This window comes from Diachasmimorpha longicaudata, chromosome 3 (assembly GCF_034640455.1).
Source record: "Diachasmimorpha longicaudata isolate KC_UGA_2023 chromosome 3, iyDiaLong2, whole genome shotgun sequence".
NCBI lineage: Eukaryota > Metazoa > Arthropoda > Insecta > Hymenoptera > Braconidae > Diachasmimorpha > Diachasmimorpha longicaudata.
This window is the reverse complement of record NC_087227.1, coordinates 481878-504245: the sequence shown is the minus strand read 5'-3', so window position 1 is coordinate 504245 and position 22368 is coordinate 481878.

Sequence of the window (22368 nt, the reverse complement as noted above, 5' to 3'; positions counted from 1 at the left end):
CGATACCTGGCCATCTACAAGTGGAATCAACGCCAGGAAAATATCAAGGTTGGAGACATGGTGCTAGTGGTGAACGAAAACTGTCCACCAGCAAGGTGGCCACTAGCACGAGTCACCGCAGTTCACCCGGGAGACGACGGACTCACCAGAGTAGCGATTGTCAAGACAGCCTACTCAGAAGTAGCCAGGCACGCAGACGGTACGCCTAATCCAGAGAGGTACCAAACACGAGTCAGCACCTGGGATCGACCCATCACCAAACTCTGCCTGCTACCAACAGAACAACTACAAGAAGATCAACAAGAACTTCAAGGGGACTCCCAGGAATCACAGGACTGAGAGATATCATCAAACAAGAACTCAACCCACCAGAAATCAACTCAGTCAATCCACAGAATAAATTCACCACCTCCGATTGTGAATTGCCCCCGGGATGTTTAGAATTAAGATAAACTCGGGCAGTTTCAACGAAAAATAATTATCGGAAAACTCCGGCAATGATCGTAACCTGTCGGTCAACGGTCACCAGCCGAAATCTATCACTCATCTTTGAAAAATCACCCCACTCACCTAGAGTCTATCATCGACCTTCACCGCAGGAGGTTCCCTATCGAAACTCACCGCGAAATCAACTAAATTGTACATCAACATAATTTAACCGTACATCACCTAATCAACTTGTAAAGACTGTAATAACCTGCATTGAAATTGACCACGCGTTTTAATAAATTAACAAATCGTTGTGTGTGATAATTTCCGCGAGTTAAATTCTTTACACAATCAACCAGTTTCCCTGAAATCTCCGGATCCACCCTACTCAACTGTTCCCTCAACAAACAGACATTTTTTGCAGAGAATAAAATTATCTACAATAAATGTCTCCTGGTGGAATCCCGTAAATCCATTTGTTTATTGGATAATTGGATTTGAATTTTAAACAACAATCCGCGATTAATTATCAAATTAAGACATCTACGCGATTTTTCGATAAGATCATTAATGTTTAAAATTGCATTTCTCGCAAAAATGCCGTCTTGACAAAATGTTGTAAACCCATTTGTTTACAAGATAATTGGCAAAACGGGTTTTTTGTTGGAAAAGTTCGGAAAATCGTGGGCATCCCCCTTGGCGTTCCAAAGCTAATTATTTAAATGTTAATTATCTCATTATGCAATAGCCCTACAGTGTTTTGTCAAGAGATCTTTTTTATTGTAAATTTAATTTACAACAAGAAAGGTCTGTTTAAACTATACCTAAAAAACGCCCCCCAACACAACGACAAGTGATCGATGAATTTCGGATACTTCCGGGGTTCATCGGGTCACTGGTCATCGGTCCCGGTCACCAACTTGAGACCCCCCCCAAATCAGTCTTACAACGTATCTCCAACGTACCGGTCAACGTAATTCTACCTTTTCGCATTATTCAACGTCTCTCAACTAAATTTCGAACCTCAACGATCCAGGATTTCACACGGGTGAAACCCAACGAACTTTGTGAAACTTGTATAGTTTTTTACAATTAGTGACAATAAAACCACGAAGTTTTTATAACTTAGTGTCGTGTGTCTTCGACTGCATCTCATTACACCAATCCCAATTTTTCCGACGCCCGACCACCCAAAATCACGTTCCTCAACTAAACATTGGTCCTTCGAGCCGGATGGTGCGGTAAAAAACAGTGAAAAATTGTGAAAGTGTGGTGAAAATTCAACGGAAAACCAAAAAGGACGCCAAGTCCTATAGTGAAATCAACGACCCGTGGAATATTCTGGAACATTCCAACGATAATCCAACGAGAACAATAAGTGTTTATTGCCCTTGACCCTTTGTATTCAGTGTTTACATTCCATCGGGTCTCAAATTTCCCTGACCGCGTGTGTGACCATTCGTGAGTGCTCGGCCCACTTCGCTCAACTTCGCCAGTAGTCCCCCACTTACTGGGACTGTGCTCAACGAGTGAGGTCGCACCCCACTCAACGTCAACTCAACGGTCGGTACAGCGCAGCGGTCGTTAAAGCTCAACGGTCGGTAACGTAGGTATCAGTTACCAACATGGCAGATGATGGAGAGTAGGAGCCAACCCAACCCATTGAAATCAACGTCGAGATCAACCCCGTACCTCCAATCGTCGTTAACCCTTCAGAGACGCAAGCTCCAACCACACAGGAACATGAAGACTGGGCAACTGCTGTGGAAACCTTTCCTTCAGTCAACATCTCAACTATTAAGACGAGGAAGTCCGAAATACCAACGATGCCATCAACTTCAAGCACACCAACGCAGCTCTCAACAGGAACCGCCAATCAACTAGAGTTTCTGCAAGACAGAATACTAGAATTCAACGCAATTGATGAGGAACTGAGGGAATTAAGAGCCTCAGATACAACGCTGGAGGAACTCAACGGCCATGAGAAGTATTTAAAAGACGCCTGGATCGAATTTGCTGAGCGATCACAGGCATTGATTGCTAATCTACCCCCAGATCACAGCTGGATGACGGGAAAAGCATTTCTCAGAACAGGAGAATTGAAACGTCAGACGCTAAAGAGGATCTGGAAACTCAAAGGGGAGATATCAACGAAGGAGAAATTATCCGCGGGTAGAACAACGACCAGTCAACTGAAAAGAATCGATCTCCCAACATTTCAAGGTAAATTTTCCCAGTGGAAAGAGTTTTCTGATCTGTTCCAGAATCTGGTTGGGAGAAAACCAGACATGTCGCCTGCAGAAAAGCTGGTGAGGCTGAAGGAGGCTCTTAAGGGACCCCCAGCTGAGTTAATCTCGTCCTTCACTGCTACGGACATCAACTACGAGAAGGCATGGGACAAACTTCAACGGCATTATGAAAATCCACGTCTCATCGCCGGACACCTCTTCAACAGGGTGCTCAACTTGCGGCCAATGACTAAGGGAGACGCCAAGGCCATGATAACCAACGCAGACATTGCTCGTGAGACAGTGGACCACCTTATCAGCACCGCCGGGATTCCCAAAGAGGATTTGGGCGATCAATTCGTTTTTCACTTGCTCAAACGATCAATGGAGGCTGATACTCGCACCACGTGGGAACAGAGGCTGGGAACATCAACGAATTTCATACCTCTGCAGGAGTTAGTCAACTTCCTGGAGTCAACAGCAAGAGGCATGACTCCAGATGATCAACACGAACCAACGGTTCATCAACGGCCAAAAGAGAAAATTCAACGTGGAAAATCACCACCTCGAGCACGCGTTTATCATGCCGCCGAAGCAACAGTTCAACGAAAGGAACCTCAGCATATTAAGCCTGCTGATTGCTGTGGGTACTGTAACGCCAAGCACTTCATTGGAAAGTGTCCATCATTTCTCAGCCTCTCAGCGCAGAGAAAACTAGAGCATCTGTCAACAACACGACTATCCTACAACTGCTTCGGTACACACCTGGTGACGAGCTGCAAGTGCACTAAATCTTGCATGAAATGTCAACACAGGCACCACACGCTGTTGCACATGGACCCAAAGGACAGAGAGAGGACATCGACAATCAACAGCGGTCTAGAGCAACCATCAACGAGTGCGGAATCAGGTTTGAGTGTTTGATTTATTATAATTTTCATTCATCACTCAGATCATTGATCCTCACTCGTTTTCAACAGGTCGTCCAACATCAACTCAGTCAACTAGATCCAACGAGGATTCAACAGATTCAACGGCTAACAAGAGGATTTACGCCCCCCTGAGTCAAGTCGAAGAATCGACTCAACGGAAGTCGGTCAACGCAGAGGACACTAAGTTCTCCCACAAATCAACGGATCAGCGACTAGTGCTCTTGGCTACGGCTAAAGCCAGGGCATTCTCCAAAAACGGATTCTACACGATCGCCAGAATCCTCATCGATCAAGGCTCAGAGCTTTCATTTATTTCGGAAAGCCTGGTGCATCAACTTCAACTACAACGACGACATTCAACGATTGAACTCATCGGAATTGGTGGAAAACACGCATGTTCAACGAGAGGGATTGTGGCAATCACGCTCCAATCAACGAAACAGCCATTTCAACAAGTTGAGATCAACGCCCACATCCTGCAAAAGCTAACCTCACGGTTACCAACGTTCTCATGCTCATCTGCATCAATCGGATCACTGCAGCAGCTTCAACTGGCAGATGAGAGCTATTCAACACCTGGACCTATCAACATAATTATCGGAGCTGACAACTACGGGAAAATCGTCGGCAACGGGATTGAAAAATCCAACGATGATCAATTAGTTGGCCAACTAACAACATTCGGATGGATCCTATCCGGTCCATTATGCAACACAACGTATTCAACGAGGACCTCCTTATCCGCGGCAAGGGGATCTTCCAACGAACAATTAACGGAGCTTCTACAAAGATTCTGGGTCCAGGAAGAACCACCAATCTCAACAAATCCAACCAACGAGCTCACACCAGACGAATTAGAGTGTGAAGAACACTTTCAACGCACTCATCAACGAGACACGTCTGGGCGCTACATTGTGCGACTGCCACTTCGCACATCAACAGCAGCGCTCGGAGAATCGAGGAATAAAGCGCTTCGTCAGCTCCAGTCGGTGAAACGAAGACTAAACGCTAATCCTGACTACAGCAAACTCTACTATGACTTTATCAACGAATACGAAGCACTTGATCACATGCGACGTATACAACAAGTATCAGAACCAGCAACAAACTACTACCTGCCACATCATGGGGTTCTGAGGGAAGATTCGTTAACCACGAAGCTTCGAGTAGTCTTCAACGGCTCCAACAAGACATCAACGGGTATCTCACTCAACGACATCCTCCACGCGGGCGGAAAGCTCCAAGTGGATGCAATGGATGTACTCACATGGTTGAGACGACATCGACTCGTCTTCGGCACCGACATCGTTAAGATGTTTCGACAAATTAACGTACACCCTGACGATTGGAATCTTCAACGCATTCTTTGGATAGACGAAAATCAACAACTTGTGACATATCAACTAACAACGGTCACATATGGACAGAAATGCTCTCCATGGCTCTCTTTGAGAGTTCTTCAACAACTCGTCAACGATGAAGGTCAACGATTCCCTGCAGCAGTGCTACCGCTAACTAAAGGCCGTTATGTCGACGACATTTACGGTGGAGCGGACTCTGAGGGAGAATTCAAAGAAATGATAATTCAACTTCAACAGATCTGCCAGGCTGGCGGATTTCCACTTCAAAAGTGGACCAGTAATCGCCCAGAGATACTCCAACAGCTCAACTTGTCAACGGGACCGGCAGGTACAGTGCAATTCGAGGAATCAGTCATCAAAACGCTCGGATTGTGCTGGCATCCAGCAACAGATTTATTCCAATATAAATCGAGAACATTCAACTCAACGAGCTTCACCAAGAGGGTACTGCTATCGGAAATAGCTCAAATTTTCGATCCTCTTGGATTCATCGCACCAGTCATTGTTCGAGGAAAAATACTCATCCAAGAACTATGGCTGCTTAAACTCGCTTGGGATGATCAACTTCCACTCGACTACGTTCGAAGATGGAAAGAGTTCAGGGAGGAACTCACGCAACTAACTCAACTTTCCATCCCAAGATGGCTAAATCTATCTCCAACGACTACCAACGTACAAATACATGGATTTGCCGACGCATCAACAGCTGCCATGGGAGCAGTCGTTTATCTACGAGTTCAACGAGACAACGAAACACCAACAATCAGCTTGGTGTGTGCAAAAACAAGAGTTGCACCACTGAAAAAGCTGACGATTCCACGCCTGGAGCTAACCGCGGCCCTTCTGCTAACAAAACTTTGAATCTGTGTTTCAGAACTTGAACAGAGATATTCAACTACCTCGCCAACATCCACTGGCCAAGCTTACCCCGAGAATTGATGATCAAGGAATTCTCAGGCTTGGTGGACGACTAAAGAACTCATTGCTTGATCCAGACGAGACTCATCCAATTATCTTACCACGACAATCTCGCCTGACAACGCTCATCATCAACGAAGCTCACCAGAAAACACTCCACGGAGGAGTTCAACTCACCATGGCTCACATCAGACAACGATACTGGATCGTTGGTGGCAGAAAGTCAGTGCACGCAGCAATTCTGCGCTGTGCTGTCTGCACCAGATTCAGGGCAACAAGAGCCCAACAGTTAATGGGTCAACTTCCAACAGCCAGAGCAACGCCTTCAAGACCATTCCTGCATACTGGAGTAGACTATGCAGGGCCATTTCCAATCTTGAAGTGGAGACCAACGAACGCGCAACCATCATCGGTTCATATAGCTGTTTTTGTGTGTTTCACAACCTCAGCTGTTCACCTTGAACTGGTCAACAGACAAACAACGGATGCATTTATCGCAGCATACAAAAGATTTACTGGAAGGCGAGGCATTCCAGCTATCATGTATAGTGACAATGCAACGACATTCGAAGGAGCAGCCAACGAACTCAACAGACTATACAACCAAGAATCTCCAGATAACCAACAAATTAGAGCTGCTCTTGCTTCCAACGGAACCCAGTGGAAATTCATCCCACCAAATGCTCCTCACTTCGGAGGCAAGTGGGAGGCCGCTGTAAAGTCAACGAAGTATCATCTACGACGAGTATTAGGAACAACAACGTTAACATACGAAGAGCTCAACACGATCGTGATACAAATCGAGGCCTGTCTCAACTCAAGGCCTATTGTTCCGATGAGAGATGACCCAGATGACCTTCAGGCTCTTACACCAGGGCATTTCCTCATCGGAGAACCTCTTCAACTACTCCCGGAGCCATCTCAACTCAACACAAATATCAACAAAATCACACGATGGAATCTGGTGACCCAGAAAATACAACAATTCTGGTCGAGATGGTCCAGGGAGTGTCTTCAACGTTACCACTCCATCTACAAGTGGAATCAACAGCAACGCAACATCAAGGTGGGAGATATGGTCCTGATGATCAATGATGATCTCCCTCCAGCACGTTGGCCACTGGCGCGAGTCATCGCGGTAAGGCCAGGGGCTGATGGACTAGTGAGAGTCGCAGAACTGCTCACAGCAACACCAGAAGTCCCAACGAATCCAGATGGATCACCATCGACACAGAACATTCGGGTTCAACGACATCAATACACCACACCGATAGCAAAACTTTGCTTGCTACCAACGGACCCAACACCAGCAGACCAACAAGAGGACAACTAGAGATTACCATCAACAGAGGATTCATCACGCCTGATGAATGCGGGCGGGATGTTTAAACTATACCTAAAAAACGCCCCCCAACTCAACGACAAGTGATCGATGAATTTCGGATACTTCCGGGGTTCATCGGGTCACTGGTCATCGGTCTCGGTCACCAACTTGAGACCCCCCCCCAAATCAGTCTTTCAACGTACATTCAACGGATCAGTCAACTTATTCCAGTCTTACAACGTATCTCCAACGTACCGGTCAACGTAATTCTACCTTTTCGCATTATTCAACGTCTCTCAACTCAATTTCGAACCTCAACGATCCACGATTTCACACGGGTGAAACTCAACGAACATTGTGCAATTTGTATAGTTTTACAACTAGTGACAATAAAACCACGAAGTTTTTACAAATTAGTGTCGTGAGTCTTCAATTGCATCTTGCTACACCAATCCCAATTTTTCCGACGCCCGACCTCCCAAAACAACGTTCCTCAACTAAACAGGTCTCTTGACAAAATGCTGTAAAAGAGCCTATTATCGAGATAATTAATAATAAACAATCGCGGGCAAATTTCAGAGGGGATAGCTCGCGATTTTCTCGGAATCCGGAGCAATAACCGCGTTATCTTGATTATCACGTAAACAAATGGATTTACGGCCTTTTGTCACAAGACATTTTTTGCAGAGAATAAAATTATCTACAATAAATGTCTGTTTGGGGAGGTTCTAATCTATAGGGTGGATGTGGGTGACGAATCAGGTGAAGGATCTGACAGGATTAATCCGGGTGAAATTAAGTTCGTTATTCACTTTTGTATAAAAGTTTAATTGGGGCCACGTGCCACCAAAGTCGAGGGTTTACACATATATTTAACACTTAATTGATAATTCACTGAGTTGTTCTTGAATATTTGATTCACACTTATTTTGATTTGTTGAATAGCTTAATAAGGTAGAAATAGACCCTTTATCTCTGAAGGAGATGCACTTGGGGATTCGCTTAGGTGATGTACTGGGGTAGAATTAGGAGATTTACTAATAGATTTACGCGTTACTGCTCTCGATGGCTGTCCACGGTAGACTGGGGGGAGTTTTTGGGCTTCCGGGGTCAGCTCGTGGGTCTAGTGACCCGAGGTGTCGCTGCTGACCTTTTGGCCTGACCGGGGGCCTTCATTTGTAATTTGGCGCTAAACATTCGCGTTTCAAACAATGTCTCCTGGTGGAATCCCGTAAATCCATTTGTTTATTGAATAATTGGATTTGAATTTTAAACCACAATCCGCGATTAATTTTCAAACTAAGACATCTACGCGATTTTTCCATAAGATCATTAATGTGTAATATTGGATTTCTCGGAAAAAAATAGGGAGCAATCGGGAATAGGGAGCAATAAACGGAAAAAAGGCCTACTGTGTTTTTGTAAATTTTGTTTTTATTGTAAATTTCATTTTTAATTACATAGACAAATAGAGGGCCGATTTTTTTCTTTTTGGGTGGACTACAATCTATTTTCGAAGTGTCCACCTCCAGCAGCGATGCACAGTCGGGCACGTCTGAGCAAATTGGCCCTCATGCGCTCCAGTTCATCAGGAGTAATAGTTGCGGCTGCTACGTGCAGCAGCGCAACCATTTCCTCCTGATTCGCGGGGTGGTGCGCGTGCATGCGCGACTCCAGAGCACCCCACAAGAAAAAATCGAGTGGGGTAAGGTCTGGAGAACGCGGGGGCCACGCAACGGGTGGTGCTCTTCGTCCGGCCCTGTCCCGGTCACTTCGATTCCCAATCCACCGTTGGGGGAACCATTCATTGAGCTTCTCAATGACCGGTACGCAGGTATGTGCTGGTGCTCCATCGTGCTGGAACCAGACATCCCTGGAGGCCGGACCATCGCCAACAATCGGCCCAAGCCGCTCCCGCAGGAATCCCAAATAGTTCCCTCCCTGCGAAAAAACAAATAATTATTAATAGAAACCTGTCATACTGAGTTAGACATCGAAGTCCAACAGGAAACGCAGTATTGACTATGGGGAATACTTACGTCCAGATGTCCTGGAAGATGGTGTATGTAGACTTCATCGCCGAGGATTCCTCCCCAGATATTCAGTGAATCCCAGCGATTTTGGAAGTTTGAACTTTTCGCGAGCCGAGGATTTTCAACCGCCCAATGATGCTCATTGTGCTGGTTGACGATCCCCTTCCTCGCGAAAAGTTTTTCGTCCGTCCATAGAATATTTCGAAGAAAGTCCGGCTCTTCACTCCTGTCGAGGAGCCATCGACAGAAGGCCAACCGCTTGGGGAGGTCCTCGGGCTTTAACTCCTGGACCGGGGTGAATTTCCACGGGCGAACCCCTTCCTCCTGCAGAACTTTATGCACCGTGCTGGGCGGAACTCCTAAGGAAGCCGCGATCCCCCGAATGGATTGCTCCGGATTCTCCTCCACGGCCTCCAGGATTGCTTCCCCCACTCGTACCCCAGCATTCGGTCGTGCACGCCCTTCGCCTCCATGTCGCGGAAGAATATTACCCTCGCGGAGGCGTTGCAGGGCATTTCGAAATGTTCGTGCCTCAGGAACCACTCGATCAGGGTAACGTTGCGCGTACAACCGTGACGCTTTAGATCCATTACCCCTTGCGAGACCATAAATGGTCACCATATCTGCATATTCAACTGCACTAAACTTAGCCATTCTCCGATATCAATTTAATAACACTGCACTTTTTTCTTGTTTAGACGAGAATCGTATAGGACCAAGCAAACGCGAAAAGTAGCTCTGTCTTGGAAGACGTCTTGAGGGATATTGACGCTTTGGAAAAATCGGTGGAAAAATTTTCCCTGTCAACTATAAAATAATAATTTTTATGAGTGAAAATGGCCTGTTCCTCTCGTTCAATTGTCCCATGGTCCACAGATGGGAAATTTGGACTTGAACGTGCCACATGTCAGCAACAATCCATACCGATAGTGGGAAAACCCTTTTTTTTCGCGGGCGGCAACAGATCAAGTCGTAAAGCTGTGCGACACAGTCTCCCTTCCACATGGGCTTTTACGACCGCTACTTAGCCAAATACCGTAATTACCTTAGCTTTAGAAGAGTCCCTAACTATTTGCGACTTTTTGTCGTTTATTGCTACCGAATCCGGGAAAACCCCCAGCCATCTCCTCTGCTAATTATCTTGTAAAGCAATGGGTTTACAACATTTTGTCAAGACGATCTTTTTGCGAGACAATTTGATTCTCTGCAAAAAAAGTCTTGTGACAAAAGGCCGTAAATCCATTTGTTTACGTGATAATCAAGATAACGCGGTTATTGCTCCGGATTCCGCGAAAATCGCGAGCTATCCCCTCTGAAATTTGCCCGCGATTGTTTATTATTAATTATCTCGATAATAGGCTCTTTTACAGCATTTTGTCAAGAGACCTTTCTTGTTGTAAATTAAATTTACAATAAAAAAGATCTCTTGACAAAACACTGTAGGGCTATTGCATAATGAGATAATTAACATTTAAATAATTAGCTTTGGAACGCCAAGGGGGATGCCCACGATTTTCCGAATTTTCCCAACAAAAACCCGTTTTGCCAATTATCTTGTAAACAAATGGGTTTACAACATTTTGTCAAGACGGCTTTTTTGCGAGAAATGCAATTTTAAACATTAATGATCTTATCGAAAAATCGCGTAGATGTCTTAATTTGATAATTAATCGCGGATTGTTTTTTAAAATTCAAATGCAATTTTTCAATAAACAAATGGATTTACGGGATTCCACCAGGAGACATTTATTGTAGATGATTTTATTCTCTGCAAAAAATGTCTTGTGACAAAAGGCCGTAAATCCATTTGTTTACGTGATAATCAAGATAACGCGGTTATTGCTCCGGATTCCGCGAAAATCGCGAGCTATCCCCTCTGAAATTTGCCCGCGATTGTTTATTATTAATTATCTCGATAATAGGCTCTTTTACAGCATTTTGTCAAGAGACCTTTCTTGTTGTAAATTGAATTTACAATAAAAAAGATCTGTTTGAGGAGTGACTATGTTTTTTGCCGGGATTTAGGGGAAGTGGGACAATTGGTGGTAGAAAATAATGTTTTAACACAAATGGTCCACTAAACCTATTGCTGATGTACTTTTATTAGGCGTGAGCCTTGTGTCCTGATTATACAAACTATTCCTCGTGGAAATTTATAACGTTGCGTATCTCAATAATAATCCGCTGAATTGCTAACACTCCGATAAATTTACAAAATAAGGTTTTAATAGATGATGTACTCAAAAACCCGATGAACTTATACGTTCCTTACAAAATATCTAAACGCCCGACTCTAATTTCTCGATAGGGACGTTAGACACAATTTATAGATGAGAACTGCTCTGATTGAGTTTCCGTAACGAACTGAACGCTTTTAGGTTGTTCTGCGTGAACTGGCCCCGAATTTCAATGCCCTCAAGGTCGCCCGAATTTTCTCGATTGTTCTGATGCTAAACCTGGCGATTTTCTGTTTACGTTTCAAACAAGATCTCTTGACAAAACACTGTAGGGCTATTGCATAATGAGATAATTAACATTTAAATAATTAGCTTTGGAACGCCAAGGGGGATGCCCGCGGTTTTCAGAATCTTGTCTTTTAATAAATAATACTAAGGTAAATAATAATTGGTTTTTAATCATCCTAGCGCCCCCCCCCCCTGAAAGGATTGTCATGAAATATCTTTCCCCCTGTCTCTCTCTTACTCACTAGCGGAATGGAACGTCCGCCCGAGGAGAAGGGGAAGCACGCACACTGCATACCCGCGGCACACGGACGGAGAGCCGCGCAATGCTCGCGCCCCATTGGCCGTTCTTTTCACCCCCATATCTCTGCAGGGGTGAGTCCGATCGAAAAGTAGAAAAGGACTTTTCTGCTCAGAATCACCCCCAAAACATGCCTGTTTAGAGTTCGCCCCTACCTGATCTACACCCTGTATATACCTACCTACCTGCATATATATGTATAGGTTTTTATTCTATATTTATATTTTTATGCTTCTCGTGGTGCTGTTTTCCTTTCGAAATTATAGTTCTTTGATTTTTTTTTCATTCTTTTTCTATGGGAAAGATGTCACATTGCATTCAGCGCATCTTCGTGGCTTTTATTTTTCAGCGACGGAATGTCAATGGGCGCCCAAAAAATCAACGCCAAAAAAGTGGCGCCAAGACGCCGGCGCCAAAAAGTCGCGTACCGGGACTAGGGACATAGTGACCTGGGATTAGGAATTTTTAATGTTGTTGGAATTCCTGCTAATCGGCAGGTCCTCACCAACACACTTACGCCAGCTCACCGTTAGGCAGGACCATAACAAATCGGTCGTTGCCATGGGCCTACCTCACGTTTTTTCGGTGATGGGGCCGCTTCCTGGACCGCTCCTAGCTATCCTGCATAGGAAAGCTGCCCCCACCACCGACCACGAGGATCCCCGAATTTGACTCATCCGATTGATCGGGCGATTCGCTCGTTCACTCGTTTCCGGATTATTGTATTAGCAACACGTGGTTATTAAGTGCCGCTCAGACATCTAAATCGATCTTTCTAGAACGCTCAAACCATTGTGACTCGTTATATCCGCGGAACCGCTCGTCGGGTTTTTTTGTAATTAGTTGTGTATTAACGGACCGCTCATCAATAGTTCATTATAATTAACATTATTCAAACCGACATATTTTTTACTGAATAAACGTGACTTGTGGTAACACGTGCTGAGTGTGTGATTTCTTTTTTTGTGGCTGCTCGCACCCACCCATCCCGATTCCCTCCGATCCAGGTTCCTCATTAAACAAATGTAGTGGAAATGCTTTTATGACAATACATTAAAATATGAAAATGATGGCGTTTATCGCAAATGACCGTAAATGAGTGGGGAAAATTAAGACATAGATGTTCTAGCAATGAAATTCATAATCCTAATGAGACACCATATGAAGAAAGAATTGCTATCACGACTCAACAGGGTCTATGAAGTGTATAAGTGTTCTGAGCATTAAGCCAATTTTTTGTTTGTCTTTCAGGTATTTATTTCTTATGTTTTGACAAAATATTTCGAACCCCTGTGTATGCCTCAGGCTCTGGAAGGTTAAAATATGTTCTCGAGAGTTTTTCATTGTTCAAAACGGAAGCCATGATGTAACTTTTTCGGTTTTCGGGGTGTAGGAAGGACTTAGCCGTGGTTTTTTCGAGTGTTTACGAGGGCGATGTACAGGCGGAGTGCGTGGTGTATAGCTTTTCCTTCTTCTACCTTCGTCTACAGAACTCTCGTCCTCTGAAATTTCAGGTTCTTTCCGATTCCTAATGTCTGGCAATGCTGGTGGAGGCTGATGAAACTTGGGATTACCCAGAAACTCCTGAGGGGTGTTCAGACTTTGGACATAAACGGCAAAATGTTCCCATCCTTTAGCTGAATATGTTTTCCGTGCTCTGACAACATCTTGTATGAGATCGACAACATTAACACCAGGAAATGTTTGTGCATCCAAAGTCACTCGTCCTTTTGAATTCCATTTGAGTCTGTTAGCAGTGTCAATGGCGTCAATGTATTCTAGTATACCAGCAGCTTTTCGCTGATATACTGTAGGTACAGTAGCAACAATAGCTTTTGAGTCGTATCGTTCAGTGGTTTCAGTTTCGACGGGGGTCTCCGTTTCTAACACTGGCGTTTTACTCTGTTCTGTATCAAACAAATATCGCCTCAGAACGTCGTTATACAACTGCCATTTTTCATGATCGTCTCTAGGGCTTTTCGAATTTAAAAGTTGCAGTAGCTGGGTATCTGATCTGTTTGTAACAGTGCCTGGTGTTTGAGCTGAGGGCTGAATTTCTTTAGCCAATTCAGATAAAACATGGTGAGCACCAACATGTGAAGAATTTTTTTTTAGACGCTCCACACTGTCCTCTGGTGCAAGAATCATTTTACGTGCATGTTCCATCCTTATACAGTAGCTGAGATAAGGGCGCTTATCAGAGGCCCCAATAGCATCGGTAAAATTGAACCACCTTTCTGATTAATCATTTTTTTCTTGCTACTTAAATTTTGTTTTTTATCGGCGAGTTTTCTCAATAGTTTTTTATGTTTGCACAGTTTTGATTCCTCGCAATTTTTCAAAAGAATATTTCCGTGTAACAAATTTAAAGCACACTCGCAAATGCAACGAATTAAATCTTTATTAGCGTGGTGTATTATTACTCGTCGTAGCCTGGGCGGTCCGTAGGTGAGAGCGTGTAATAAGGCTGTATTCTTTTCTCCAAGCGACTTGCGAACAGAGCCGCTTTCAGAACGACTTCTCGTTGCCATCACACATGAACGACTGGTACACTCCGTGATGACCCTCCTGCTTTTATATTGCGATCTTTCCGCGGGATATAAACATAATGATGAGGATCACTGGGGAATACATTGGTACGAAACCTACAGTTTTCAGGAGTCGATTGTTTCAAATCTAGCAACAAATAGCCATGAGCTGCCGAAGTTGCATCTGAATGGGCTTCTTACAGAATTTTTGGATCTTCTGGATATATTTGACGAGCCAAATGGGCAATTTGTGCACGATCCCTGGGATTTTTAAATACGTCGATGTAATTTGTATTCAATGAAATGTCTCTTTGCCATTTTCCTTGGTGGAATAAATTTTGAGATATAAACATTACACTGAGATTTTTATGATGACTTCCTTCTGTAAATAAATCAACTATTGCAACATTCGAGGACTCCCGCATCAAATCGTCCACGACAACCAATTTTGGCTTATTATCATCAAAATCTCCAGATCTTGGTAGGCCTTCACGAAATTTGACAAAAGTATTATCATAATTCGCATATCCATTCTGCCACTCAGCGTAATAAAAGATCACTTTTTCAATTTGTTTATCACACATTTGCTTGATTTCCTTCAAAAACCTTTTAACGAAAAATGTTTTTCCATAGCCTGTGGGTTCGCAAATCATTGCAGTAAAAGGATGTTTCCACCTTGTGTCCATATTGACTTCTGATTAATTATGCCCCAAACCTCATCATTTTTTACAATTTTACGATATCAGAAAACATCATGGATTTGGAAATGCTAGAGGGGGGCGTGACGTAATGCACCTGTATTGAGGTTCAAGTGGGCTTGCCTATGGCTAGGGCAAGGACAATGGGCGTAGGCGGGGTCAGGTAAAAAACGTGAAGAAATGCAGTAGATCCCCCCGTGGCGCCAATAGTAAAATCCCTGACTTTTCCCAATATAGGCCGAATTTTCTCGCACTAGCTGCAGTCATCTAATGACCATTCACAATGTCGCACCCAAACGATGTAGCGGGGCCCAGGGACCTTTCCGAAGGAAATACTGCACCTCTACAAGGTGACTTCGATTGGATAAATAATTTTGATCTTGAGTTATTCGGTGATTTTGCTATTGAAAATAATTTTGATGGAGATTTATTCGAAAATTTCAATTCTGAGCTCTTTGATATTCAATGTGGTGGTGGTGAAACGGTGGTGAGTGATCCTAAGGCTTTGGAAGCTGTTGAAGAGTTGAATCTAGATTTACTAGATCAACAGAATGGTAAGTATCTATATTCATATCGCCTATAATACCGAGAACAAATTTTAGGCATATTTTTTATTGAAAAACACTGAACTCAATTTCACATCAACAAAATGTTTCAAACTCGACCCACATGTCATGAAGTTTGCAATCAACCTTTTACCCGGAAGTAGTGACCCTGCCGACTGGGTTGAAGAAGCTTTTCGTGATGTCTATAATAAAATTATTGAGGCTGGCGGACGTGGTATGAATCGGATGTGCCTTACATTCAATTTTGCAAATCTGCAAAGAGACAATGCCTGGATAAGTCCACGTGCGATCAAAGCATATGAGTTTCCAGATCTATGGAATCGTGTCAGCTCTATCGCGCAGAGCGCAAACGGTTGCGGATGTGCCGATACGTTTTGGATCAAACTTCACGCGGCTGTAGCCCCGGTAGGTCAAGGTTTTCTGGAAAACGACATGAAAAGAGGGCTTAGTAGAAAATGGATCCTTCATATTTCGAATGAAGATGGCTTGTGTCTAGCCCGATCACTTGTTGTGGCCAAAGCACATGCAGAAAAATTGAAAACCAGAGCGGATAAGGGCAAGATCCAGGAGGTATGGCAGGCAATCCGGCAATGCAAGGGAAAAATGCAACGTAAGGAGGCCGAAAGACTAACTCGAAAGGCAGGAGTCATTGCTCCTGACGAAGGCTGTGGTCTACAGGAAGTTGCTCAATATCAGCGATACTTGGCTGAAGAAGGATGCCTTATCAAGGTCTATTCCCTCATGAGAAACGGAAAAGATCACCCTGTGCTCTACGATGGTACACCTGAATTGATTAGCAGAAAGATGGCCGTCCGATATACCTTACCGATTGTGTATTATCCTGAAGAGAACCACTATGAGCCAATCCAAAATTTACCTTCATTCTTTGGCGTGAAGTATTATTGCGAGCAGTGTAACAAACCTTACACTACGCAAGGACATGTTTGTGATAGGACTTGTGATAGGTGTTTGAAGAATCCTCCGTGTGACTCTACGATTGTTGATAAAATAGTGTGTGACGATTGTAATCGAGAGTTTCACGGCCAATTGTGCTTCGATCAACATAAGAAGCCAGGATCTTTCAGCGGAAATAACCCCACCGTCTGTGGCTACATAAAATTGTGTGGACAATGTAATACGAAAATTGATCATCGCAAAACTCAGAATCATGTGTGTCATAAATATTATTGCAACGTATGTCAAAAGGACGAAGATATTTCTCATCTCTGCTATATGCCCACCTTAAAGAGCAAGAAAGAATTGACTTTGAAACGCGTGGCGTTTGTTTTCTACGACTTTGAAACCAGACAGGATGAGCTTCTGCAAGGAACTACTGACGTCAACGTACACGTTCCTAATCTTTGCGTTGCACAAACTGTGTGTGATCGTTATGCAGATATGACCGACGATGACATTGTGAACGCCAACGATAATCACGGAAATCCATGTGGCGTTTGTAAACCTCGGGAAAATGTTTGCCATGGTGAGGATCCTGTGCGAGGATTTGTTGATTACATCACGTCGATGGGTAAGACGTATAAAAAAGTAGTTTGTATTGCACATAACGCGAAAGGCTATGATTCACAATTCGTTTTGAGAGACGTCATGAAGCGCATTAACAGCCAAATTAAAGGAATAATTAACGGAACAAACATTATCTTGATGGATTTTGGGGATTATAAATTTATAGATAGTTTAAACCATTTTCACATGGCTCTTGCAAGTTTACCGAAAGCTTTTGGATTGGGGAATATAGCGAAAGGCTATTTTCCACATTTTTTCAATACAAAAGACAATCAAAACTACGTAGGGCCTATACCTGATAGAAAATATTATGGTGCTGACACTATGGGAGTACAAGATCGTGAAAAATTCTTATCCTGGTATAATGATCGTGTCGAAGAAAATTATGAATTTGATTTTCGTAAAGAAATTCTTCATTATTGCAGGCTTGATGTTACAATTTTGAGACGAGCCTGTGTTGAATTTCGAAAACTGATTATGAATGCTGGAAATGTCTGTCCTTTTACAGAGTGTGTAACGATTGCTTCTACATGCATGCGTATTTTTCAAACAAATTTCTTAAAAGACAAGCAGATAGGCATTATACCTCAGGGAGGATATCGGTTAGGGAAAGTGCAGTCGAAAATCGCAATTGAATGGCTCTTGTGGTGCGAACATTGCGAGCATCATCGAATAATACATGCCGGGCGAACTCGTGAGCACAGAACAACATCAGGCCTGCGTCTAGATGGTTTTCGGGAGGATACCGCGAATAATAATAAGAAATATGCATATCAGTTCCACGGATGTTATTGGCACGGATGCCCACGGTGTTTCAAATTCAATAGAGATAAAGAGTTAAGTCACAAGGATACACTAGAGAGTCGATATGAGAGAACAGGGGCGATTACACGGGAATTGCGACACTCGGGTTATGAAGTCGTTGAAATGTGGGAATGCGATTTTATTCGTCAAAAAAAGACAGATCGTGCGTTGGCGAATTTTGTAGAAAACGTTGATCAGCAGATGTTTATAGCCCTGGATCCACGCGATGCATTTTTCGGGGGACGAACAGGAAATACCGTAACACATTATGATGTAAAAGATAATGAAAAAATTCGCTATGTTGACGTTTGTTCGTTATACCCATACGTTTTAAAGACACGGATTTTCCCGATTGGACATCCCACTGTCCATGTGGGGCGTGATTGTCAGCTTATATGCCCTAATAATAATATTTCGCGGATAGAAGGTCTTGTGAAATGTCGCGTTTTACCCCCTCGTCAATTATTTCACCCTCTTTTACCAGTAAAAGCTCATGGAAAGTTACTGTTCCCTCTCTGTCGATCATGCTGCGATGATCTTGTACAAGACAATTGCCCTCATGATGATCCCGCTGATCGCGAATTTTTGGGAACTTGGGTCGCTCCAGAAATTCGTAAAGCGGTAGAATTGGGGTATAAAATATTAGAAATCAGCGAGCTTTGGGAGTATAAGAGAACTACGCTTTATAATCCTGTGACGCGAACAGGGGGATTATTTGCCGAATACATTAACACTTTTTTGAAAATAAACCAAGAGGCTTCGGATTGGCCTGCTGAGTGTGTAGATGATGAATCAAAGAATAGATATATTGCTGAATATGAGACGCGAGAAGGTATAAAACTTGACAAGGATAAAATTCAAAAGAATGCCGGATTAAGAGCGGTAGCAAAACTTTGTTTAAACTGTCTCTGGGGTAAATTTGGGGAGAGGGAAAACTTGACAAAAAAAGCTATTATTCGAACACACGAGGAATTTGCAAATATAATGTTTAATCCTGAAATTGAAGTAACAGGACTTGTTCCTGTCGATAACGACACTCTCTTCATGTCCTGGAAACATTTAAACGAAGCCGCGGAAATGTCCACTAAGTCTAATGTCGTTATTGCGGCTTATACAACGACTCACGCACGTCTAAAGTTATATTCTTATCTAGAAAAACAAGAAGAACGTGTTTTATATTATGATACAGATTCGGTAATTTACGTCAGCGGATGGGTCTACAATAGTGTTACGTCAAGATTAACCGATTTGACAAAGTTAAATGATAGTTAACTGGAATTTCCCATGGAATTAAAACCAACCCACTGAATTGGGATTTAAATAAAATAAACAAATTGTCGAGGATTTTAATTAACCTGACTCCGAAGAGTCTATATTTAAAAAAAAAGTAAATTACATAAAAATATTTAAACAAAAACTTACGAGGGATGAGTCTCTGCTTCTCTTTACAATTCACTTAAACACTATTTCCACTTACTTCGTAATTTACTAGATTATAGTTTTTGCGATATATAAATATACGAATCTAATGTACTTCTAAACAAAAGAAAAATTTCAAAAGAATTGAGTAAATTAAAATTGAAATCAAAGTCACGAACGACTTATAAATGTCTTGAAAGACAGAAATAGAAATAGTCTCGGAGGACTAAAAAGAAAATTCTAACTTGAAAGTTAGTTACCGAAACGGAGGAATTCACACTGAGGACGAAAACGGCGTGCAAACAGTTTTTGTTCCTTGCCTCAGGGTGTGTCCTCATAAGTATGGAAGGAAAAATCAGGGGACCAATGGTTGATGACCTTGGGCCCGAATGTTCCCTCCCTACTCTATAGTCTCAATGTTTCAGGGCTAACTCCAACCCCTCTACATTGAGGTGTCGAGAGTGTGGGCGGATTTCCCCTCTCTCGACCGCAAATGAGAATTGTTTCGGGAGGTCCCATTTCCTCCCTCCACAATTCTCTTTAAGAAAAATAATAATTAGCTAGGTTAAATAATAACAATTTAAAATTAACAATTTAAAATTAAAACTATTAAAGAAAAAGAAATGTTGAAATAATTTTTCGTTTCGGTTTATAAATATTCGTAACTCAGATTCTATAAAATCTTCTGTCGAATTATTTTTCAATTCGAGATGAATTAGGATTGTCTTAACAACGAGTTTTTTACATTGGCATGATCGTAGAAAAAAATTGTAATTATTCTATCACAAAATTATTAAATTATAAGAATATTTTTTTAAACATTTAAAAATTGTCAAAAAGGGATTTATGACTTCTCGTTACGAAGAGAACTCATATAACCCCCATAAAATTTCTAATGGGACGGAAACTCGAATTCGGTTTTACAAGAGTCTGGGCCTTAACAGCAAACAGACCCCACGGCTAAAATAAGTAATAAACAGAAAGGGCTTAAGTTCCCTTAATGCATTTGTCCCATTTGAAAGTAAGTTTAAAATTTAAAAATGAGGGAAATAAACTGGGCATGCACCCCAGATGCCTTCAGCATGACAGACCCAACTTTATTCCCTTTTACGACGGATTTTCCGAAGAGAAATCCGTCTGGAAAATCTTCATTAACATTTATTATATGGGCTGGCCTTTGGGTCTTCCCAATAAATGAACCCTATTTGAGTAATTTCTCCTCTTAATTGTTGAGAAAGAATTTAAAGAATTTACTTCGACGGATGTAACACCCCCGCAGTTAGACGGAAGTACGAGTGACACCGAAGAACGAGAACGAGAACGACGCAAGAGAAAACGCAAATATATAAAACATGTGTCGACAATTAATTCAAATTGAGAAAGAGAAATGACAACAATCTATAAGGGGAGAAAAAAAAATTAACTCTATTTTACAGTTTTTTTGTAGACTGCGATGTTTAACCCTTTCGAAAAGAAGTATTCATTCCGATGATCCGAGTAACAATGGGCGCAGTCTATGCACTGAACAGCCTTTCTGATGCTGGCCAATTGCACATTGCAGGTTGGACAGCTCACGTTGATGCTGTGTCTGCAAATTCGATGTAGCTGGTCATCTTTCTTTGCTTCGGCTGGTGCATGTTGTTTGCAGTAGACTTGGTAGTAATCGTCTACCCAAACTTCATGTGTTCCGCAGGCTTTGATGCAAAAAGTTGCTTGGAACTGCTGGATGTCAAAATGTTTAATCGGATCTGTTAGAATTTACGTTTCAAATATTTAACAAAAATTAATTATTTTGAATGGAATGAATGGGTCTTTGTATAAGTAATATTTCCTTTATTCTAGTGTTTCCACTTGAGAGTGGAAAACATTTTTATGTTTAATAGTAGAGAAATATTTTATTGCTTTATTGTCGTCAGAGCCTTTTAGTTGGTAACTTTTTATAACTGCACTTTACCAAGGGGATTTCCCCAAAAACCATGTGGTGACCAGACCTGGTCAAAGTGGAATCTCTTAATGGAGATTCAGGGGGTGCAGAGTTTATTGCTCTCTACAAGTAGAGGTGAATCGGGGCCTGACGAACAATTTAGTTTTAGTCTCGTCTTAGAGTTCATAGAGTGTGTAGTGTCCTTCTGACAATTAGAATCCAAATTGGTCTTACATCTTTTTGTATTTGTTACTTCGTTTTTGGGAACGAAACAGAACGGTCGTGCCTTTGCAACGTTATAATAAAAGATACGAAATAGAACTTAAAATTTTACTTTTTCATTATTTACCCTTTCCAATAGGATCCTTTGTGTTCAACAAATCCTCCATTGATGGCGACCAATACATAGGTCGGTTAGTCGGCGTAGTTTTCCCATAGTACTCCCGTTTAGGGAAATCCTTGAATTTTTCCTCAAACGCCTTTTTGGACGCTTCCACAGCTGCTGCCCTGATGGCTGCTTCTGCTGCGTTCGCCTCCCTTATTGGTTTGGCGTAGCGCTCCAATTTTTGCTTAAAAAGCTTCGCCCGAATTTCCGCCAGCTTAACCCGGTGAGCTTCGGTGAGTGGTGATAACATTTTATTATTAATTTTTCAATCCTGCAGACAGAAAGTTACATAAAGTTATCTCGTTTGGGGGTCAAATCCCCCTGATGTTCCTCTTCATTTTCCCGAATGTTCGGTTTGATTTGCGTTGGCGGCAGTCTCGACTGGCTTTGGCATCAACTTGACCCACATGTTACCCAGATGATAATACGACGATGATGGTGGATTACATGGAGTCTCTGTCGCTTAAATTACTACAATATGAGTACGTGGTGTCAAAAAACACAATTTCATTTCCGCGTAATACAGGTAACG